This window comes from Pezoporus flaviventris, unplaced genomic scaffold (genome assembly GCF_033815535.1).
Source record: "Pezoporus flaviventris isolate CSIRO_AGI_PZ_B2104156 unplaced genomic scaffold, CSIRO_AGI_Pfla_v1 ptg000015l, whole genome shotgun sequence".
Classification (NCBI taxonomy): Eukaryota; Metazoa; Chordata; class Aves; order Psittaciformes; family Psittacidae; genus Pezoporus; species Pezoporus flaviventris.
In genome coordinates, this window is record NW_026892563.1 from 35,629,431 (window position 1) to 35,651,337 (window position 21,907).

A 21,907-nucleotide genomic window follows, 5' to 3' on the forward strand; every position below is an offset into this window, starting at 1 on the left:
GTACAATTCTGCTTGCTAAAATCCTCTTGGCAACTACAGACTTCCTTACTTCTGATCTCATCACACACAGATGGCTCAGGCTTGTAAAATATTATTAAGGGGACGTGTTGGAGTGGCCTGAACATGGGTCACCCCAGCAGTGTAATCTGACTCTTAACAGTTTCTCTGGACTTGTATAACCTTGAGTTCTTCTGCCGTCGTTTCCCAAACTGCAAAATGGGAAGAAGAGAGCCCACTTCCTCGCGAAGGGATGAGAGCGAGCGAGTTAATGTACGTACAGCTCTAAAAGGAAAAGTGTTACTTCTATTTGGGGAGAGTAAGAGAGGGTCATGTGGGCTTTGGTTTTATTCTCTTCTCTGAAACAAACACCGACACAGATATAAATAGTGCCTGCAGAAAAGCAAGGGCTGAACTTCTGCTTGGGGTTTTTAAACAATTTGTAGGCTTTTGCATGTAAAGTCTGTTTAGAAGATATTTGAATAGTTTAATAATTAAATCAAAAAAACTTTAGTTCTAAAAGTACTAACATTTACCAGAGTAGATTTTTTTTTCAGTGGTGTCATAAATTCACAGTATTTACCCACCAGTTCTGGTTTTCATAACAAGGCTGTGGTTTTTATTTTGATCACTGGTTAATTTATTGCTGTGGCACATCATTTTGCTTTCTTTTTGGAGGTTCTGAGGAAAAGTAATTCTTTACAGACACTGTTCAGATGGTATTTTTCAATTAAAAACACTTAAAGCAGAAAGGAACGGTTTTTTGGTGGGGGACTGAAGATCACAGCTCAATGCTTGGCTCTACAATAGACTCCCTGGGGAAATTTTCAAAGGCACAAATGGCAGGTTGGCACATCACTCCCATACTTGCTTTAGTGGGAGTTAGTTGCCTCTGAAAACCTCTCTTTTCCTTTCCCTGGATTATCCCCATCAAGTCACTAAATCTTTCTGTGCCTTCTCCTGCAACCATTACAGTGGGAATTCTAGTACTTTGTTCCCTCACCTTTCACCTGGCTGCCTGTTTAAATATAAGCTTCTTGAGAGAGTGCCTCTGTTTTCCAGTATGTATGATCCCCCGCACCAGTGGATGTGGGCACCAATCTCATCTGGGACACCTGGTTTCTGTTAGAATACATACATGCAAATAACATTAATACTAATTGGGGATCTGGAGAGTATTCCCAAAGCCCAGGTTATTGTGCTTTCCAGGAACAGTACTGTATGGTAAAACCCACCAGATTACCAGCCTATCCACCAAACACCCTGACAGCAAGATGGGGTAAGTGTCCCCGTGTGGGACCAAGAAGATGACCCATTCAAAGTCATATTACTAACCTTTTTCAGCTCAGTCTCTGCTTTCTGGTTACTTCACTTTAGGCCAACCTGCTCTATTTAAGTCTACATTCTTTGACTGAAGTGTTACATTTTACTGGAACAAAAGCAAAGCCTAAACAAATACCCATGAGGTCTTACAGAAAAGAAATCATGAACCCAAGGATGCATCTGCACCATGACAGTACAAGTACTCAGCCACTGTGGAAACAAAATCAGTTCTGTCTTATTTATCTTGCAAGCCAGGACTAGGCAAGACAAGTTTTATGTTCAAACCGCAAACGTAAAACTCGCAAAGGTGTGACAGGTGGAACCACTTAAAGGACAAGAATGACAGTACAGTGAATAAAAGTGCATGACAAGTAAATCCAAGGACATATTGACCAAAAAGTGGAGTGCCACACGGAACTGCTCAAATAAAATTGGTAATTATTTTTTCTACTCTGCTGAACTTAAATGTGGTGTGACCAACAAGTAAAGATAAAACCCAACTCATAGTCCAGATGCACTCATAAATTACCTACTATCCTAACAGGAATTACCAAGTTTGCCAAATGAGATAAGGAGCTCGCTCATTATATTCCAGAACACCACCACTGAGCAATGATGTCTCTGAGATACCCATTAGTAGCTAAACTCAGCTTTTTACTTTTGTCCTATTGCATAAATTGTTCTCTTTGCCATTCAGCTTTATCAACAATCTCTTTATGGCTATAAGCAAGATCCTAAGTTTTGTGGGTGAATTTTTTTCCTTAAGTTAACTCAGCTAAAGCCAGCAGGAATAGAGTAGGAATTATATCGGAATTATATTCCTAAATCTACCGCATATCTTTATGCACCAGGCATATCCTCCGTTTCTTTCTGCATCACCCAGTTTGTATCATCTCTGCAATCAGCCCAGTATGCAAGGCAAGGCAGAATTCCTACCATAGATGTAAATAATTCAAGCGAGTTTGTAACTCCTCAGGGAGATTTACTCACAGATCACCTGTTCAGAGAGTTTAAAGAGATACCAGAAGAGTTCCAGGATTATTACAGAGCAACGATGGGAAAGGTTATAACAAAACATGAGTATTACTACAGCACAGAACTGAAACTGGCTTTGATTTTGGGTACATTAACAAACTTCAAAGGGATTGGTCTAAATCTGCCAGTGAAGGAATGTTGTTTGATTGCATCATGTACTGGGATTCTGCTGCAGTTGGATCCAGAAAGAATGACACAGCTCTGATAACAGATAAGTAAACTGTAGGATTGCCAAATGAAGAGGTAAAAAAAAAAGAAAAAAGAAATCCCAACAAAACCAGAAGAGCTGATAAAGCAAATTACACCGGCAGAATCTGCAGTGTCACACAAACAAATGAAACCCAAACAAACCCCATTCCTATTACTGATGGGATGCCCCATGTCCCACGTGGCATCACTGCAAATGGATTCTGCAGAGACTGAGAAAGGCACAAGCACACAGGTCTGCAGCAGCCCCCGCAGTGTGCCAACTGAGAAACCCTGACCTCCTGGCCACATGCCTGTTTCTATTCTACCAATACACTCTATCAGCCTTGAGATAGGTTCACAGTCATGGGTGACAAAACAACCCAACCTTTTCTGCTTGCAACAATCCTTGTATTTTCCTCCCAAAGGCAAAGCCTGCTAAGGGCATTCTTTATATGTCCGGAGGCCAACAGACTGTCACTTTCTTTACACAGCGTACCACAGATATCTAGGACATGGAAAGGATTATTTAAAACTCTAAAGGAGACATTTATACCCAGTACGTTTCCAAAATAAGGATGGCAAGTTGCTGAAATAACTTATTTAAAACTTTTTCTCAAGTACAGAGTGATAGAATTGGAGTAAAATCATCTAGAAGGGGTTGGAAACACTTTCTCATGAAGTCTTAAACATCACTTCTAGTGACATTAACTTGAGCTACACATCCCAATGGAGAGCAAGTGTCAGCAAAGTAAATGCATTAGTTAAAGCTTAATAGTAGTTTGGTGTTCAATATCCTGAAATATTTAATATGTTTTTTCCCAAAGTAAACTGTTATTCAGTTTTAATGAAGACATTAACCTGCTTGATTTGTAAGCTCCTGTGGGAAGTCAGTCTAAAACACTGTCACAAGAGGTAGGCAGAAGCAACAAGAGCTGTGACAGGAAATCAAGCACATTTTAAATGTTAAAAAAGCAGCCAGAAAATGAGTCTCAATATGCTCTTGTTTTCTTTCAGTTTTGTTTATTTTTGGGTAATACAATTTCTGCCCTTTAAAAGATGCCAATTAAGGTTGGTTCTAACACAGTCCGCAGGTAGCTGCGGGTACTGAAATCTACGTGAGTTTGCACCAACTATTTTGTAAACAAGGAGTGCCAGAATCCAGACTCAAAAGAAAATAAAAGTTTGCGTCAGATTCTGGCCTTCGAGACACTTTTTTGGTTTCCAGCGTTGCAGGATGACAGCTTTAAACTGGAATCCACTGTTACACTTTTAGTCACAGCTTGAATTTTCCGGACTGGCTTTGGATACAGTCTTTACTGCGCGGGAATAGGCGGGCTTGTGAGTTTTCAGCTTGAAATGCTAGTGACAGAACGAGATGAGCAAAAATGGTGAGACCCCAAGCAGTTAAGGTGGGTGTGTGCTCTTCCTGAAATGCATATTGGTGGTTTGACAAGGGAGACAAGCTGGCTGCTTTGTTTCGCAGTAGCTGTGTTTAGTTCGTGCTGTCAAGCATGGATTCTGACACTTACCAGTATTAATATTGCTATTTCTATTGATATAATTAGCACTTCTATAAATAATAGCTAAAGCTGCCATAGCTAAGTATATTACTGCAGTCAGCACCATCAGGCCCCTTTTCACTACACACCCTCCTGGAAATCCAAGCTGATTGATCGCCACAAGAAGAAAGCCACTGAGCAACGCTGTTGATTCTAGCGGCCCGGCTGAGAGCAGCTACCACCACGGAGAAGACTCTCCTAAACAACCAGTTTGTATGTGTGAGACTAAAGTTTCTCACCAGTCTTGCACCTGCCAATGTTTGAACGCTATAAATAGGGACTCTTCTTTTCAGCCACACGATAAAAACAACCTCGCGTTGAGTTCAGCGAGTGTTATTCATACACTACAATGGGGGAGAAGTCCTACGAATGTTTTGGAGAGACGTAACCTTTAAGTTCTAACTTAACAGCACAAAGATTTTCTTCATTTACTTCGCAGCTATGAAACAGGAAATTGCTTAACAAAACAGATATTGCTTCTTCTACATAAGAATAGCAGCACCTGCTATTTCAATCCCTAATCCCATTCTGTTACACTTATAAATCCTGAAGAATGACAACTTTTCTAGTGGCCTGAACGTCAAACTTCAGGCTCTCCCAGTCTGTTTCAAACAGCTTTGCCCTTGTCTCACTATACCTAAAAGCCATCACTTCAACACATGTTCTGAGGTGCTCAGTACCTAACTTGAGGTAATTTTGCTTAACAACTGCACATTATAACTAGCATCAGTAGGAGAGAGCAATGCACAGAACTAGTAGTGCTGGTGGAAATAAAGCCTCAGGGTCTCCAAAGATGCATGCAAAAATATAAGGAGTTTTTGGAACAGTGGGTGTTTTCTGCTTGCTTCTTCTTTCATGAAGAGATGTGGGTAAACACCACACAAAGATTTCTCAAGGCCAATATTTACAGTGTCTGGAAATAGAAGGTGCTACGCAGAAGAAAATCAGCCTAGATTTCTGAGCAGAGTTTTGCCACCAAAATGCTTTAAAAGTTCTACTTCTTATGCTTTAGTCAAATGGACGTGCGAGAGGTTATTTGGGGAATTAAGTCATGTGTGTGTATAATTAGTGTTGGTGTGAGACATGCATGTTTTGAATCCTGTCAGTTCTTCCTGAAACACCACTTGCTAGCTGCAGTACTTGAAATATTAAAATGGTAAAGAGGATACTACAGTTCCAAAGCAGCTTTGAACTCCTCTAATACTAATACAGCTCGCTCTGTATGAGGCCAAAGCACTCACACAGCACTATGTCTTTTGGTAGTATCAATGCCAAAATCATTCCTGTATAATTCCACTGATGTCACTTCAGTTATTTCAAAGAGGAAATTCATGTCTAAGCCACGTTCTGTTTTCTGATGCAAACCCAGAATAACTACACCAAAGTTTATAAAGACACCGACACTGGAATTCATTGTCAAACCAGCCAGCCAATGGAATAATTGGCACCTACCATCTGAAATGATTACTTGAGATATTATATGTAACTGTAACAGCAGCATTTCAGAATTCTCCATGTACATACCTTTGCAAATACTTGCGATGACAGCACATGGTATTATTCCCGGCATACAGATAGGAAACAAAGACTGAGCAACTTTCCCTAAAGTCAAATATGCTGTTCGTGGCAGAGCAGAGAGCGACATGAGACCTAAGTCTTAAGCCAGGAACCAAAACCAGTAAACAAGTAGTCAGTTTGCGGTATGCTTTCATAAAAATATAAGAAGTAACTAGGTTGGATCCCGTATTTGATGGTAAAAAATAAGGAAAGATGAAGGCATAATTATTTCTTTGAATAAGCAGTAAAGGAACCAGAGCTTCCCTCAGCATTTGATTACAAAGTATTGTATTTTGTTTTATTTCTAGAGGCACCTTTCATGAATTCCTGGATAAAAATCAAGAGTAGAATCGGAGATCCACTGATACTGGTAAGTGCAAAATAATCCATACCCCTAAGTATTCTTTTGCTCTGCTCACCCTGCTCCTGCCACAAAGTATGTAACTTCACAAAGCAACACAGACCTTCCGAAATCACCTCTGGTCGTGAACAATGAGTCAATGGCAACCATTTTCCTTAGCTTCAGAAATGCCCAATGATTCATTTCAGTGTATTCCCCTCCTAAAAATTCAAGAACTGAATTTTGTTCTATTTGAGTTGCTCTGATACCCAACATCAAGGTGCAGCCCCACTATGGTTACCAGGGTAAACAAACATATCTGAGATATGCAATATTGGGTTTATTTTGGTTGTCAGTATCAGAATGATTCCTGCACACTTCCTGCAATCTCTTCAGAGAGCTTCAACTGCTATTAAGATTTCTTGGGCTACTCTGTATGCAATTCCAGGTGAATCCTGCTTACTTAACATTCATTTTGTACTGTAAAAAAAGGAGAAATAATTCTTTTTCCCGGCAGCATCTTTTCCATTAATATCTACAGTCACTCTGGAATCTTAATGAGCTGAACTTGGTAAGTTCTGTCCACACTTGGCTAGAGGACAGCCTTTTCCTTCACGATGCACATGGGAACAGCTCGCCAATCTAAAATTCCACCTCGCTTGAAGGGATTTACAGCCTCACATGACAAAACTGGACTGAACAATACTGAGGCCCTGTGAAAAATAAACAAAAAGAACACACTTATTTTCTAATGGAAAGATGGAAATAGGAGGTCGTGAGGGCCACCTGGCATTTGACCAAGGTTACCCAGCAAGGATCAAATCCTATTTGTCTTAGGCAGGCAGTCCTGCTGAAATCAAATAAACCCACAGCACAGATCAGTACATAAGGGCCATGGTTTAACCTCTGAGGCATGCTATAAATCCTGTGCCATAAAATAGGTGCTGTGGATTAATTTCTAATCCCAAATTATAACTCCTCATTGACGAGCTGAAAACCCAGTTCCCCTCACAGAATTAAGTAACAAGCATAGACCCATGCTGGGATCTTGTAAGGCTTTAACTTTAAAATGTAGTTTCCAGGACACTCAGTGCAGTGACAGTTAAACCCACTGGTTGAGTTAACAGAACAAATCACACACTATGACACAGCATCTTTTTTTCACTCTTGCCTGCATAGCTAGTCACTGATTTGCCCAATAAATTAATTCCACAAGTGGCTCTCAGCGGCATCAGTTCGAATTATCAAGTTTCTGCTGTATTTCCAAAACAATGCCAGGCATGCGTGTGCGTAGGAGGGATGGGACAAAGAAGCCAATAGGTGCAGCTGTGGCCTGGGAGGCAGAAATGCTGTTCAAACTCTGCCACTGACATTGGGAAGTCATTTCAGCAAGGTTTAATTCAGGGTCTTTCTAGCATATAATAGTTAAGCAATGAAGTCACTCACCAAACATTTGGAAGGCAAAGATATGCCCTCACCAACTTTATGAAATCTGCTTTTCCCCTTAAAATCAGAAACACTGGGGTGTGTATGCCGGGGGGGTGCATGCTGGTCTGTTTGCATTTCTTGCCTTTGTATCTTCCCCATGTGTAAAACAGAAAAATCTCAACTTTCACAATGCATCTCTATGCAAGTACAGGTGTAAATTCAGGGCATTGAAGGAGGTACCTGGTATCTTATACATCTGGGATCAGAGCTGCTCCTCTGCAGTCTGACTGCTAGTGATCCTGATTTTAAAGCAGGGGGCTTAGGATTCCATTCCTAACATTGCAACGTAGTAACAGCAACCATGAAATCCTTGGCCAGGACTTCTTGTGTATGTGCTAACAAAACAAACAAGCTATGTTTTAAGACTTATAAACCATTTTATTTTGGAAGACACAAGGCTCCACATCTTTAACCACTGCCTAGTCACAGATTCGACATGCGAGCAGAAAGTTTTCTTCTGCTAGAAACGAGGGTTTTTCCATGAAAAAACACCTACAGATTAAATGATGAGATTTAGAATAATGCTAAAATCCCCTGTAATGTTCTTCCTGCATTACAAATGGACTATTAAATCAGTGAAGTGCCAATCAAATGCTTTTGTACTTTGAAAGAAAGGTTTAAATAACAAAAGCAGTTTTTCAGGCCTCTCTCTCCCTCGGTAGTCAGTGTCACCTATGCACTAATTACAACATATTTACTCTCTTTTCTAGTAAGATCACAATTGAATAGATTTTTCAGAACATGATTTTGAAGCGAAGTTGCAATCAGTGCCGCGTGGATTCTGGCTCTTATTAATCCTGCTTGTCTCGGAAAAATATACTGTTGTGCAGTAAACTTCAAGACCCATGACAGGATTCAGTAATAACAGCTCTGGCTTCAGTCTCCAGCTTTAAAACTCAACTCACTGCACGACCTCGGGTGAACCATTAATTAACTAGGGCCAAATCCTCTGTGGACTAAACACAATGGAACAAGCCAGTTTGTACAAGCCAAAGATCTGGCCCCAAGTTTCCAGAAGTTTTGATTCGGGCTGGCCAAATACTGGGATTTTCGTGCCATGAATAAAATGTTCATCGTTGTGTTTCAGGGTAAGAAGTAAAAAGTTCTCACATCGTTTGTGGAATAAAAAATTACAAGTGATTCCTTTAAAGAGGGAGAAAGAGGGGGGGGGAATTAATAACAAAGGTGGGCATCTCTCAGGAGACGTTTTTAACCATGCTTTCTGTAAGCAGAAAGTGGAACTGACAGAAGGCTTTGAGGCAGGTAGCCATGAACCCTCACTTTAATCTTCTGGTCAGAAAAAAAATAATCCAAGGTTTTATTTTGTTGTTTTTTTTTTTTTCCAGTAAAACTGGAATTTTCCTTCAAAACCTGCAACTTCTCAAATACCACATTTTCCACTGGGGTGGTGAAGGATCCTCCCAATCAGCTCTAATACTGTGCACTCATAGCATCTACCGAAGGCAGCTAAAACAGGTCGTGCCTCCGAGGTGGGGTGTTTTTGGTGTAAACTCAGGAGAACATTCTTTTTCTATCATGGATTTATTTTAGTCTTGAGTTTCCCTTTCTTGCAAAGCACCCAGGATTCCCAGATGCCAAAAGATTGTGTGTTTCTACAGCATTAACCCTGTAATCTCAAAGACATCTTTCCTATAGGAGGGCACATTGCAGGCACTCAGACCCAAGGTGTTCAGATTTCAGGACTTAAATAATCACAGGTTTTGCAGAGAAACTTTTTCCTCCTGAATAATTACCGAAAAACTGAACTTTGTACATTAGCCCTTTTTAACTACAGAGAGCCCCTTCCTTGCAATTCCTCGTTTGCCGTTCAGCAGAGGACTTTAAGAGAGAGCAGTTAACCTGGAAAATCAAGACTCACTCGGCTACAGAAAGCAGCAAACTCTGGATTCCTAACTGGCAGCAAGCAGCCCGTTTCCTAACGCTCTCGCTGCCACGACTGGCAAATCCCTTTTAACCCTGCGCTCCCGTGTATCCATGAGAGAACGCTCCCTCCGACAGGACTCGGGAGACCCGGGTACCAGACCCTGCCATCTTGGCACCGGGAGGACGCGCGGCTCATTGCTTTTAAGCCACTCTGGGACTCGCGATATGAGGCACCGCGACAGCTCGCTCAGGTACAAACGCGAGGTGCCTGTTTTCTCCATGACCCCGAGGGGACGGCAGAGAACAGCCGGTGTCGGGAAGCCCATCAAACTCCCACCCCTCCGCCCGCGAACGCACGGCGCGGTACCGGCCCCTAAACTTTAGTTTTCGGGACGAGACAACGCTCGGCGGAGCCGCGGGAAGGGAAGAAGAGACGGGAGGGATGGAGCCGCTGATACAACGAGCTCTCCCCACCCGGCACCTCAGAACGGCGCCGGGCACCCGATGGCTCCCGGTGCGCACCCCCCCCGTGCCGCCACCACCCCGCCTCCCGGTGAGCTCGCACCGGGCGCTCGTCCCGCCCCTCCGGTAGGCGGAGCCCGCCGCGTCCCCCCGCCCCTAACCCCGCGCTGACCCCGGAAACGCGGTACCTCTTTCATCTTCTCCCTTCCCCTTTTCGCCGCGGCTCGGCGCTTTCACAGGCAGCCGCCGCCGCCGCGCCGCCACCATCATTGGCCCCCCCCGCCCCGCCGGACTGACGCCATTGGCTCACCGCCCCGCCACTCCCCGGCGAGCCGCGCCCCCCCGCCGCTCCCCCGGGCCCGCCCCTTTCCTCATGTCCCATAGGCCAAGCCGCGCTCCGCGGCCCGCTACGCGCTCCTCCTATTGGACCGCGCAACTGTCGGTCGAACACATGGCGTCTCTCATTGGTAGGGGTTTAGAACGATAGAGTCCGCCTTAGCCCGTCCGGAGCGCTGAGTGGTTCTACGAAGGCGTCGCTGTCTGAGGCAGCCGCGTACCGATTGGTGGCCGGGGATAGTGCCCGCCCCCCAAGCAGCAAGTTCGGTTGCGCCACCCCCCCCCCCCTCCCCCGCCTTCTACGCATTTCTATTTCCCGCTTTATTTATTTATTTCCTCCGTAAACTTAAATGACCCCGGAGGGGCGGGGTCGGGAGGCGGGACCCGCTGCTCTCAGCCGACCAATGGGAAAGGAGGAGAGGGGCGGAGCCATAGACCGGCTGGGCCAACCGGAGCGCGGCAGAAAGGCCGCGCTTGGCTCGCCGCCTGCCAATCGGAGCGGTGCCATCCGCCAACGGCCCCGGCCGTGGCCGGTAACGGCCGCGCGGCCCGGCGGGAGGCTGAGGGGGAGGGAGCGGCTTGCTCGGCTCACGCAGCGGCGCCGGCCCGGCCCCGGCCCCGGCCCCGGCCCCTGCCCGGGTGTGGGAGGAAGGGACACATAATCGCTTCCTTCCTCACGCCGGGGCGGGCGGCACGCAGAGCCCGGGTGGCGGCGTGGGGAGGGGGTGAGCTCATCCCACTCGCACCGCCGCTCGTGTGGTGTCGGCCGTGTGGCACCGGCAGCAGCCGTGGTGCGGTGGTTCCGAGGTGGAGTGATATTCCCAAGGGTGCTCCAGGCTCAAGGGACTTCTCACCTCGGTATTGGGCCCTGTGGAACCCCTTCTTTAGGGCTGGGGCAAAGACCCCTCAGCAGCTGATTTTGCAGTGAAGGCATTGGCTGTACGTGTTGGTTTTGCTGTCAGGTCCAAAGCGAGCTAACAATAAGCACCACGAGGTTTGTCCAGGTCCCCATGCTGGCTGGGGTCTCTGGTTGCTCCTTAAGGGACCAGAGGGCAGTTGGCTGGATCCCTCTCTATCCCTTCCCATCAAAGAGAAGGCCAAGACCTTCCTTAGGCTCTTTTACCATGCATATATTTATAGTTTTTACTGTCCTTAACACCTCTTCTGCCTGTTCTTGCCATGGTATCTGTAATCCTGCGCGTTTGCGCTGTTCTTTCAGAACTCTGTTAACCTGACCTACCTTCCACTTTCTGCCTGCTTCCTGCTTGTTTCAGGTCAAATAAAGCTTAAACTTTATCCAAATTCATCTCTTGCCATACTTCCTTTTCCTTCCTGTACACTGTTAGTTTAGATTTGGTGGTTATTATTCCTTTGAAGAACCCAAGCCTCCTACCTCTTTTCCCTGTCTCCTATGTGATCCAGCACAATTCTACCATTCCCTCATCCTAGCAGTCAGTTGTGTTTGCTATGCTCTGTCCTTCCATTTGCATGGATCACCCAATCTAAAGTTACCACCCTTAACCCAAGCTGCCTCCTACTCTCAATGTCACAAGTATTTATGTCTGGCTATTAGAGTCATGTGGGGAAAAGCTCCCATTCCAGTTGGCTTCTCTATTTATCATGTCACAGATGTTTTCGAGATGTCCCTTGTTGAGGTCCTTCCCAAACAACTGCATCTCCCACTGCCACTGGCTTGAGTGATTCCACTGGCTGTTTGCAGAGAGCTTCTCTGTCTGATGAATAAACCCATAGAATCAGAGACTCAACCAGGTTGGAAAACACCTGTAAGACCATCAAGTGCAACCTTTACCCTATCCCTGCCAAGGCCACCGCTAACCCGTGTCACTGAGGGCTTCATCTGCATGGTTTCTGAGCACTTCCAGAGGTTTTCTAGCAGAACTATACCAGGAGGGTGCCTGGCTTCTTTCCTCTCATCATTCCCAGGAGATTCTGGCAGCACTCTCCCCTAGCACATTTCATTTCAGGTGTATAGAAAAGCAAGGCCATCTCTCTCCCCTTACTGTCCTCCCTGAACAAAGCATTACCTTTATTCCAGTCATGTGGGTTATCCCACTGCACCTCCATTGCCCCAGTGAGAACCCTGAATTTTTTACTCTATGTAGCCCATTTTGTTGGTTTTGGAGGGATTTGGGGAGGAGGGGGGAGGGTAGGGTAATGTAATGGGAGTAATTAGTAAGCAAGTTATAACTGGTAGTAAAAGAAGGTAAGGACTAGCACCAGAATCAGCTCAGTGTTGTAGCAAAGCACTTGGATTTTAGGTGCTGGCGTAATCTGACTGCATAGCTGCCTCAGTGTGAGCATATGCTGAGGCTCTCTGCTGAATCAAAGCTTTAATTTTCTTTTCATTTTCTTGTGGCCTGTTCTGCATTTTGAAACTGAGAGAGAGTGTGAAGTAAAACACTCAGAAAAATAATTTCTCTAGGGCATATTCTGTTTGATAATGTCATACCTGGAACTTCATCTGGGCTGTCAAAACAATGGCGCATGACAGTAAAACTGAGCACACTTCATATACATAAATCTTTCACAGTCTGTAACTAAGTATTGAGAATGAGTTGAAGGCTCCTCTAGCTGAGTTGTTTTACTGAATGAGACATAATGTGACCGTTAGAGAGCAGATACCTCCATGCTACTAACTCTGGCTAGCAACAGGTAAGTAAGTGTGGCAGCGAATACACAGACGTACAATTAAAAGGCATACAGCAGAAGGGCAGGGGATTTTAAAGGGATGCAGAGGAAGAGATTCCTCTCCTTTGTTGTCCAGCATTTGTTGTCCACCACACGATGTGAGGCTGCATTGCTGGTGGGAATTGCAGCTGTATCAGAGATGCCTAGCAAGTTACTGGCATCTTGCTGGTGCAGTGGTGAAGAATATTTCCAGTGATGATGTGGGTCTGCTTCTTTTTAATGTCATCATTAGTAACTGTGGGATAGAGAGCATGCTTTTAAAATTTATGGTTAGAAGTAATGCTCAAAAACATTGCAAACCTCTCAGAGGATGCGATTATGTTAATTCAAGGAAGTGATCCAGCCAACAACCTGGTATTTAATAGAATTGCTAGGCAAGGTATAGAAGTAGGAATCAACCATAGAAATAGTTAAGGAATTTCCTCCTGAGAGGAAAATAATTAAGGAGGTGTAAAGACTATGGAAGATCTGAGAGGTGGGGCTAGATCATGAGTGAAATACAAAGCAAAGGTGAAAGGGGCAAATCTCATTCTGGGGTGTACAAACAGGAGAGTCATACTTCAAGCAAGCCCAGGGAGAAATAGTTCTTCTATACTCAGTGCCAAGGAGGCCTCAGCTGAGATAATGTGTTTGGTTTCAGACACTGCATTTAGAAGAGGTTCTGAAGATCATAGACTAAAAGCTTTGTAGTAGCAATGGTAAAAGTCTTGGAAAATGTGGACTACGAAAAAAGGGCAAAGGAACTAGTGTAGTCTAAAAAAGGGAAGAAAGAGGGGAACAGTACAAAGTTCTTGTATTCAGTAGAATTACTGCAGAAGAAGATAGATAAGTTGTTCTCCAAATCCATTGGGTGAAGAAAAAAAGATAACAGCCGCGTTTTAGTTCACATATTGGGAAAACCTTTTGTGGGTTCAGCACAGTAACAGAGTCCTTGGAGGCCACAGGACCCCTGAAAATGAGTGTTCTTAAAATTGCAACAGACTGGGGCCAGCTGCCCTCTGGACAGTTGCCCAAGGCAGCAAAGCAGGAAGATCTTGAGGGGCACACTGCCTACAGGGAGAGAAGAGAAAAGCATCCTTGACAAACAGCCTTAAACTCCCACATCTTTCAGCACCAGCCAGCAGGTCCTGCTTTCCGTGAAGCCACTTGAAGTCACCTCACTGGTAGTGTATCACCTCTCTAAGTAGCAGCAATTTCCAGCTTCTGGTTAGTTTTCTTGTCAGGCTTAACATCAGATGGGGATTGCAGGCATAGGCAGGACATGAGAAGCTACCAGGCACTGAGTGTCAGACATGACAAGTGTTGTCTACACTTGTCACTGCAGCATCTTTCTGGTCTAGCCTAGCATTATGATGAGCAGGGGGTTGTCTAAGTGCTGTAGTGTTGTGTAGAGCTCCAAAGTGGACTTTTGTTATCTCTGTGCTCCTGGAGCTAAAACCCTGTAGAGCACAGCTCTGCAAGCTAATGCAAGCAAATGCCTCTAATTGTGTAGTCATTTAAAACAGATCTTAAAACAAAGGTGTTTGGTGACACAGTAGAAGAACGGGTAACCTTGTAGTCTTGTCAACAGCAACACTGAAATATGTTGCATATTAGTAGAAACCTAATGTATGTGAATATCAAATTCCATATTGTTGCTTACTAAATTCCAGTTTTACAGCCTGAATTTCCTACCTTAATTGGCAGGAATGAAAAAGTAATCCCTCATCAGCCAGTGCTCATAACAAAAGCATAAAAATTCTAATTTATTGCATTCTTTCAATATGACTTCATTTTTGAGCGTTTTGTGACAATCTGACCTAATATTGCACTGATTCAGACAATAGAGCTGTTCTATTGTACTTTAATGACTGGAAATGTAATTTGCTTCCTGTTTAATATTTCAGCCAGCAATAATACCAAAAAGGCTTATTGCTCCTAAGAAAAGATGAAAGGGGCATAACTCTTAAGGTTTTTTTGTGTTCAAAATTTGACCTACTTAAAAATACTAGAAACTCATGGGAATGGTCCTCAGAATTAAAAATACCAATATAAGATTGTTGCCTGGGAATTTTAAGATACATCACTTACAGCTCATTGAAAAGCAGAATTTCCTTCCCAAGGGAAATCGAGATAATTCAAAATTAATTTTTGTCCCAAAATACTGAATTAGCAGAGTTTGGGTTTTTCTTTTTTCTTTTAAAACTTCCCTTTCTGTGAAAAAATATTCTCAACTTCAGAAATATTTAATTTGAGCTTGATGATCATCTTGGAATAATTCAGCCTGGCTCAGTTGAAGATCAGTCTGTGCCTGCCCTTGCTGCCTCTGGTGGCTCTTACATCACCAGTGCTCTGTAGGCTTGCTCCATCGTTCTCCTTAGAGAGACCAGCTCCATGGATAGCCCACATTGTCCATAAAGCTCTTCCATAGTGAGCAAGACAGACAAATTTTGGTGTAATGTGTGGGGAAGACAACTTGCAGAGGCTGATCTGAAGAGGATAATAGGAACATGTGTGACCTGAACTGCTACAACAGTGAGGTATGTGGTGGCTCAGGTGGGGATGAAGAGCCATAGAAATAAAGCAACTGGAATGGAGAACAATGCAACTAGAACATCTTCACATGAGGTGTGGCTGTGGACCTGCCCTACCACATCCATCCTACTTTGCAAAGTACAAGTAGTTAGATGTACACTGTTAAGACACTGACACCCTCCCACTAGACGGTTAATTTGTGTAAAGTTTTAGGGTTTTATTAAACTACCCACTTGGGATGAAAACTGGTAAATACATTTCAAACCCCCAAAATACCTGTATTTTGTCAGGCCCAGCTAAAGCACTGCTACAATTCACTCCTCTAGTAGCACACACAAAAATGCCAGGTACCACTGGAAGGAAGACAGAGGAAACAAATATTTTGGAATGTTTTGTTCCACTTGGTTTTATATATAAGACTGTGGCATCTCTTTTTAAACTGTGACATTTTGACAAACAATGATGCTTTGTGTTACCCTTTAGTGAGAAGAAATGTGAACAGAATAGTTGCAAGCAATCTGAAAAGCAGCTTGGGAAGGAAGACTGCGGTGTACTATTCCCGGATCAGTCATTTACTTGGTCCATATATTTGGATAAGATACTTGGTCCTTATCTAGATGCCAAGGTTGTACTGGTTTAACTGTACCAGAGAAATTTGTATAGCTTTACTGAACTAGCATTAACAGAACGATATTGGCATTAACTGCTTTTATCAGAATAATATATTCATGTAGGGCAAATTGTACCACAAATGGTACCTTTGTACCATTACAACTGCTTCACAGTGGGGAGTGTACTGTTACAACAAAAAGATAAAAAGATCTCATCCCTCACCAAAACACTAATACTGAATTGTGTGTAGACCACCTTTTGTGCCTCACTTCCCCCTCCCCCCCCATCTATAAAAGCCTTTTAGATCTTACCTTGCAGGGCTGTTGAGCCTTCATTCCTGTCTGCAATAAAGTCTGCATGCAAGGTGCCAAGGCTTATTTTTAGCCAGTCACAGAGCTTTTTTGAGTCTCTAAAAAGTGTTTGCAAGAGGCAGCTGTGCCCCAAAACATGCCATAGCGGAGGAGTTCGGCTGGGCTTGCTTCCTTTTTCTGTGAACATTTCACATTTCATTTGACTCAGACTTTTGACAGCTATTTCATGACATACTGACTGTGAACTCGCCCGTTATTTCGTGTATTAATGGGAAATCCACTCCACCATTTCTCTGGGCTTCGGGCACTGGCTTCTTCTCCTTCCTCCCCCTCATCGTTATTCTGACAAGCAAAGGTTAAACCGAGAAGGACAAAAATCTTTCTTGTTCGAGGCAAAACCACAATAAGGGTGTTTTCCCTGCTGCCTTTCACCTAAAATCCGGGAGGAAAGAAGAGTAGTCAAGAGGCTGCCATCTGTTGGGAGAAACTAGGGAAGACACCAGAGCCTCAAACCCTGGCAGCACCTGACGGGAGTTGAGCAATGTTGGGCTAATTGTTGGTGTAAATGACATCAGCATTTGGCCTACGATCAGTAGCTTCTCCCCGAATAATTTAGTAAGTACAAATATTAAGAATACTTGAAGTTAGGCATTAACCAGATGAAATGTTTAGACAGCAAGAGTAAAATGCATTTGATCAAACTTTATGGACTGAAACTCAAACAGAGATTTATTTAGTAATAATGGTGGGGATGCTGATGCAATTCCTCATTGATCAAAAGGGGAAAATTCAGAAGCAGCAGTCTTTTGAAATTAAAGAAGTATCATTTCAAGGGCAACTTTGAATCTGTTCACAAAAGGATTTCCTAATCCACAAATCCACTGTGATGGCTCTTTTCCCCACAGGCATTCACTGTGAGCGCCAAGGCCACTGATGTTTTCTCCAGGTTCACTGTTCATTTTGAAGCCATGGAGCAGGATACTGCACAGCAGGCTTTCTGCTCTGGTCTTGTGAGCCGCAAAGGGGTTCCAGCTGCTCAGCCCTGCATTAACTTGGTTCTATGCTACACTGGATACGAGACATCCAGACTTTTCCTGCTAATGTTGGATCTACAAAGGCTCCAAAAGATGCCTATGCAGAATAGGATGCATAAGAATGGGGTCCTCGAGATTCTTATACTGTAGAGGTTTACGTACCTGTGTTTTCCAAGCACCTAAGTAGAACATGTCCTAACCCACATGATGGACATGAAAGTCCTGTCACCCACTTTCTTCCAAGTACAGTGTTTAAGCAAAGTTCACAGGCATCAGAAGAGCCACTTTCCCTGTTTGATGATAGCCTGGGTCTAGGAAGTCTGTTAAGCTGGAGGAAAAGTGAGACCTTGGAGAGGTCCACTAGATTCTAAGTGTTGAAGCCTTCCCATCAGGCCTGCTTTCCAAGTCACCTCCAGCAGCATGGGACTCCAGGCCAAAGCTGCTTGCTGGTGTCTAGGGAGTGGGTCGCATCTGGCTTGAATTTAGCATTTACTATTTCTCAGCACTCTAAAGACTGTTTAATTTATGCACAGCCTGCATGTGTGTACATGTGTGTGTATATGTATTAAGTAAGAGACAGCTGGTCCTATGTAGGCAAGGTTGGCTGTTACCCCTGAGGCAAGAGGCCCATGGAAAACAGTGTGGCCGGTGTTGCATTATTGCCCTTTACTATTCTTTGACCTCCGCTTGATATATTTTTCCATCACCCTAGGCAATGAGCTCTCTGTGGGTGGGAACTATCTGTTTGTTATTGTCTGTTAAATGAGGGCCTCATTGTGGAATACAGCTTCTGAACATCACTTCCAGGCAAATAATACCAACAGGCAAGGTGGCCAGCATCTGTCTCAATAGGCAAGGAGGATGTTGCCTTGGCCAGGGGAAGCCTGCAATGGGAGTAAAAAGTTGTTCCCTTAGAATTGTGCCAACACTAGCAAAACATGAAAGCCACAATTGCTAAAAGCACAAATAATACACACACAACACGAAGCAATAACTAGGATAGCAGCATACGAAGATGACCTGTGAACCTTCTGAGGGCTGTAAGGGAGACAACAGCAAGTATAACCTAAAGAAATAGTGTGAGAAAATGCTGCTTCAAGGCTTAACAGAGGCACATACTAGTCATTGGAGCTGCCCTCTTTTAGTTGTGCTTGTTGCTGAAAACTGAGTGATTCCAGCACATCAAGGGACCAGGAGACTTGTCTCTAAATCTGACCCTCTAGTCTTGCAGGGAGGGGAACATCTTTTTTTACATGCTGAGAAAGCTTTCCATTGGAATTTACCCTATGGGGCAAGATGTAACCACAGTGCAAAGGATATTGCCTTGCCCACAGTATCTGGTATGTTACAATGCACTCAAGATATTTATACCCAGGTACTACTGTTGTTCAAAGGAGCAACAGTTGAAGGGGTTGCAACAGACATGATTAAGACTGTACCAAAATGAAGCTGAGAGTTCAAAGGAAATATGGCATGAAGGGCCCAGGGTATTCCCTCATTCTCTGGAAATAGCATTCATCTTTTGCCATGAAACTGTGCTTCAGAATGCAAGTCCTTTGGGTTACTAAGGAAGTATTAGCTGAACATACCTGATGCAGTATTGCCTGACTGCTTCTGTGGCCTCTGAGGTTTTAGCTTGGGAGGAATTACAAGCATTCAGTTCCTCTCTAGGGGACATTAACTCTGGAACATAATACTAGGCATTAAATTACAAAGCATATAATCATTTCACTGCTAATCAACTGATGTTCATAGCAGAATCCTTACTTATTCCTCACACCTTCCCAAATCCCACAAACTCCTGTTGCTGTCTACTCAACTGTCCAGTTTGGACTGACAGGACATGAACCCTGGCTGAGTGGTGTCAGGACAAATATGTTTGGCATTCTGAAAACTGAAAGTAAAAAGATTAAACAAACCTGAATATAAAATGTAGCAGATGACCTAATGTCCTCAAGGGTAAAAATGTACCTTTAAGATGAGAGTCAATGTTACCAATGTCTAGTTTGCTGCACTGTCAAGAGAAGAATCCAGCAGGTTTTCTATGGGGACTGTCTGGCTTCCTGTGAAGTTCATGGTGATAAATTGAGTGATTGAACATTATTAAGAGGCTGGGAATCAGGACATGAAGGTACTGGTTGTTTGCGCTATAAACTTGCTGAGAGTTCTTGGGCAACTTAATTATTCTTTGTGTCTCTTTTTCTTCAGAGTGAAAGTAGCAATAAAACATTCCTAACTTCTACACACAAAATTAAAAGCATAAAGCAGGAGGAGTAGAGGTATTGCTCATGTACTGTCTGCTGTCATTGCTCTGAGGTAATGAATGAGAAGTGCAGTTAAGGGCAGAGTGTGCATTACTGTACTAGCAATAATGGAGTAAGATTGTACTGAGTATTAATGTTAGAGATCTATAAAAATATTAACTTTATTACTGCTTCCAAAAATAAGCTTGTCTCTCCTTTCTCTGGACAGCTAACAGCACTTGCTTCCTCTAGTGACAATCCTGAAATGGCAACTCTCAGCCTCTGCCTGCTCCCTTGTTTCTGTCCCCGTTAGGATATGACATAGAAGGTTGCAGGGCACCATGTTTCCCAAGTGCTGGATGATGTCAACCCCAATCATCTATGTATCATGTCTCTGGGGCACTGAAGCATTTAATTTTTTGTGCCCTTTCTGATGAAGAGGAACTGGAACTAAGCACTTTTGCCTTTCATAGCCCCTGGCTAGTAGTATCTGGCATGGGAAACCAGCTATATTGAGCAGGCTGTGCTGGAGCTTCCCATTTGAACCGTAAGTGCTTAGAAATTACGGTGCTTGCATCCCACCTAGTGGAGGGATCACATTAATTCATCAGCTGCTTGCTGCTAAGTAAGCACGTTAATTCTGCTGTGACTGTAGGAGCAGAGCTATCAGCCCTGTCGGGACACAAGCACTCTGCACAACATGCTCACGTATTGTTGATTCAACCCGCGCAGGATGAATTGGGTGCATTTATTGACATAAGTCTTGAAGCTTACACTGATGTCAGACAGCTTTAGTTGTACTGGAAGACCAAGTCAAAAAGACAATCTAAAGGCCAGCTTGTGAGAGTTCAGAATGGGAGAAAACCAGCTCTGCAGCAATGATTCCTTGAGAGTAAAGTGAGCAATCTAATACTCGACAACTTGTTAGGTGTCCACCTCTTCCTGTTATAAATACATAATAAGCTTATAAATAAAGACAACCTTGAGGCATCTATTTTGACCTTTTGTCTTCCTGTCAGCCTACAAAACTGGTCACCCCCACTTCTCCATGGCTGTGTGGCAACAGCTGGCTGTCTTTTACCAGAGGCATCAGCTTTGCTGCTCCAGCTGTAGTTTGAGTTGCTGCCAATGATTAGAACTAATTGACCATTTTGAAGCTAACAAACCCTCTGAATTCTCCTACAACCCCATAAGGATCATCATCCACCTTAGCAGATATTTACTTCACAGGCAGGATCAAGGGGAGATATCCCTTCTTCCCACGTGGAAGAGGCTGCAGAGCCAAAAACTGTTAGGTTATCCTTCACTATCCTAGTGCAAGGAGGAGGTGCTCACTAACAGGTCAGAGGAGCAGGGTACATCACAGAAAACCCTAGTGTCAATAGAATTAACAATCCTCGTATCTGCACAGATTACTTTTGATTTGCGCTGAGAAAAGGAGGAGGATTCCCAATAGGTCTGAAAGTGAACTTGAGTGAGCCCTTCTTGAGGGGAGTTTACTCTGCCAGCCATAAAAGCCTCGTTCCTCACTGATCCCCTGCAGCTACCTAGCACAGAGTTCTCTCCACTGCCACATGCAGGCATTTCCCACCCTGCACCTCAACATGTGGGATGCTCATGTGCTAGGAGAAAAGGAAGTTAGCCCTCAACGCAAGAGAGGATTGCATATACTTTCTGCTCTGTTATAGGCTTGAATAGGTCGTCTCTCTCTCAAAAAGTGTGTGATCTATCTCGGTTTCACAGGCAAGAGTTTCCCTTACAACCATCAGTCTTGTGGGCACAGATTGAGTCTGCAGGCATGGAATACTGCAGGTGTGAGTGAACACACAAGATAAATGAGTGTGCCCCCATCCTAATGGGTCATCCACTGCTCCTAAGGAATTGCTAAGGCAATGTGTAGGACAAGCTTGCACGCAGAGAGCTTATGGAAACCTATTTTGTAGATATTCCAGATTCCAGCCAAAAGGATTACTCATGCATAATGGCAGTATTGGAAGGGGGTTGTTCATTCCCCTTCCTCTTCTTCAAGATAGAAGCCAATTCCAAGTTTAAACACTGTTTCTTTACACAACATAAAAATACAATGCCTTTTCCTATGTGGCAGTGCCTCCAGCCTTTGCACACACAGATCCAAATCACGTATTCATAGGATGAGAATGCTCTGCTCCAAGTGCACTAGATGGCAGTGTTCCTTTTGAACAGGGCACAGGCACTGCTCCACCATGATCGCCGCATTCAGAAAGCAGGGCCCTTAACTAGTGTTGGCATTGTCATTCCTAGGGTATTCTTCCAAATTTGTGGTTTCCAACCTTTG

The 21,907-nt window shown here is 43.8% G+C and overlaps 1 protein-coding gene and 2 long non-coding RNA genes across 7 annotated transcripts in view; 1 reads left to right on the top strand and 2 right to left on the bottom strand.

The window, feature by feature from the left end:
* ZBTB20 (zinc finger and BTB domain containing 20) overlaps positions 1–10,096 on the bottom strand; it is a 479,626-nt gene extending 469,530 nt beyond the window's left edge. For 2 of the 3 annotated variants that reach the window (XM_061454008.1, XM_061454012.1), the window contains exon 1: positions 10,023–10,096. The gene's annotated coding sequence lies outside the window, so the exon portion shown is untranslated. The remainder of the gene's footprint in view (positions 1–10,022) is intronic. The other variant, XM_061454011.1, reaches the window with a different exon arrangement.
* A 2,253-nt stretch (positions 10,097–12,349) lies between these two features.
* On the bottom strand, positions 12,350–17,017 carry LOC133269568 (uncharacterized). Of its 2 annotated transcripts, none has more exons than XR_009743497.1 (3): positions 16,317–17,016; positions 15,670–15,746; positions 12,350–13,114 (listed from the first exon to the last, which is right to left on the bottom strand). It is a non-coding gene; the product is annotated as an uncharacterized LOC133269568 (long non-coding RNA). The 2 variants fall into 2 exon arrangements; XR_009743498.1 differs by lacking the exon at positions 12,350–13,114 and adding an exon at positions 14,598–15,348 and having other exon boundaries at positions 16,317–17,017.
* Positions 17,018–19,402: 2,385 nt separating this feature from the next.
* LOC133269569 (uncharacterized) overlaps positions 19,403–21,907 on the top strand; it is a 38,929-nt gene continuing 36,424 nt past the window's right edge. For both annotated transcript variants that reach the window (XR_009743499.1, XR_009743500.1), the window contains exon 1: positions 19,403–19,481. This is a non-coding gene — a long non-coding RNA (uncharacterized LOC133269569). The remainder of the gene's footprint in view (positions 19,482–21,907) is intronic.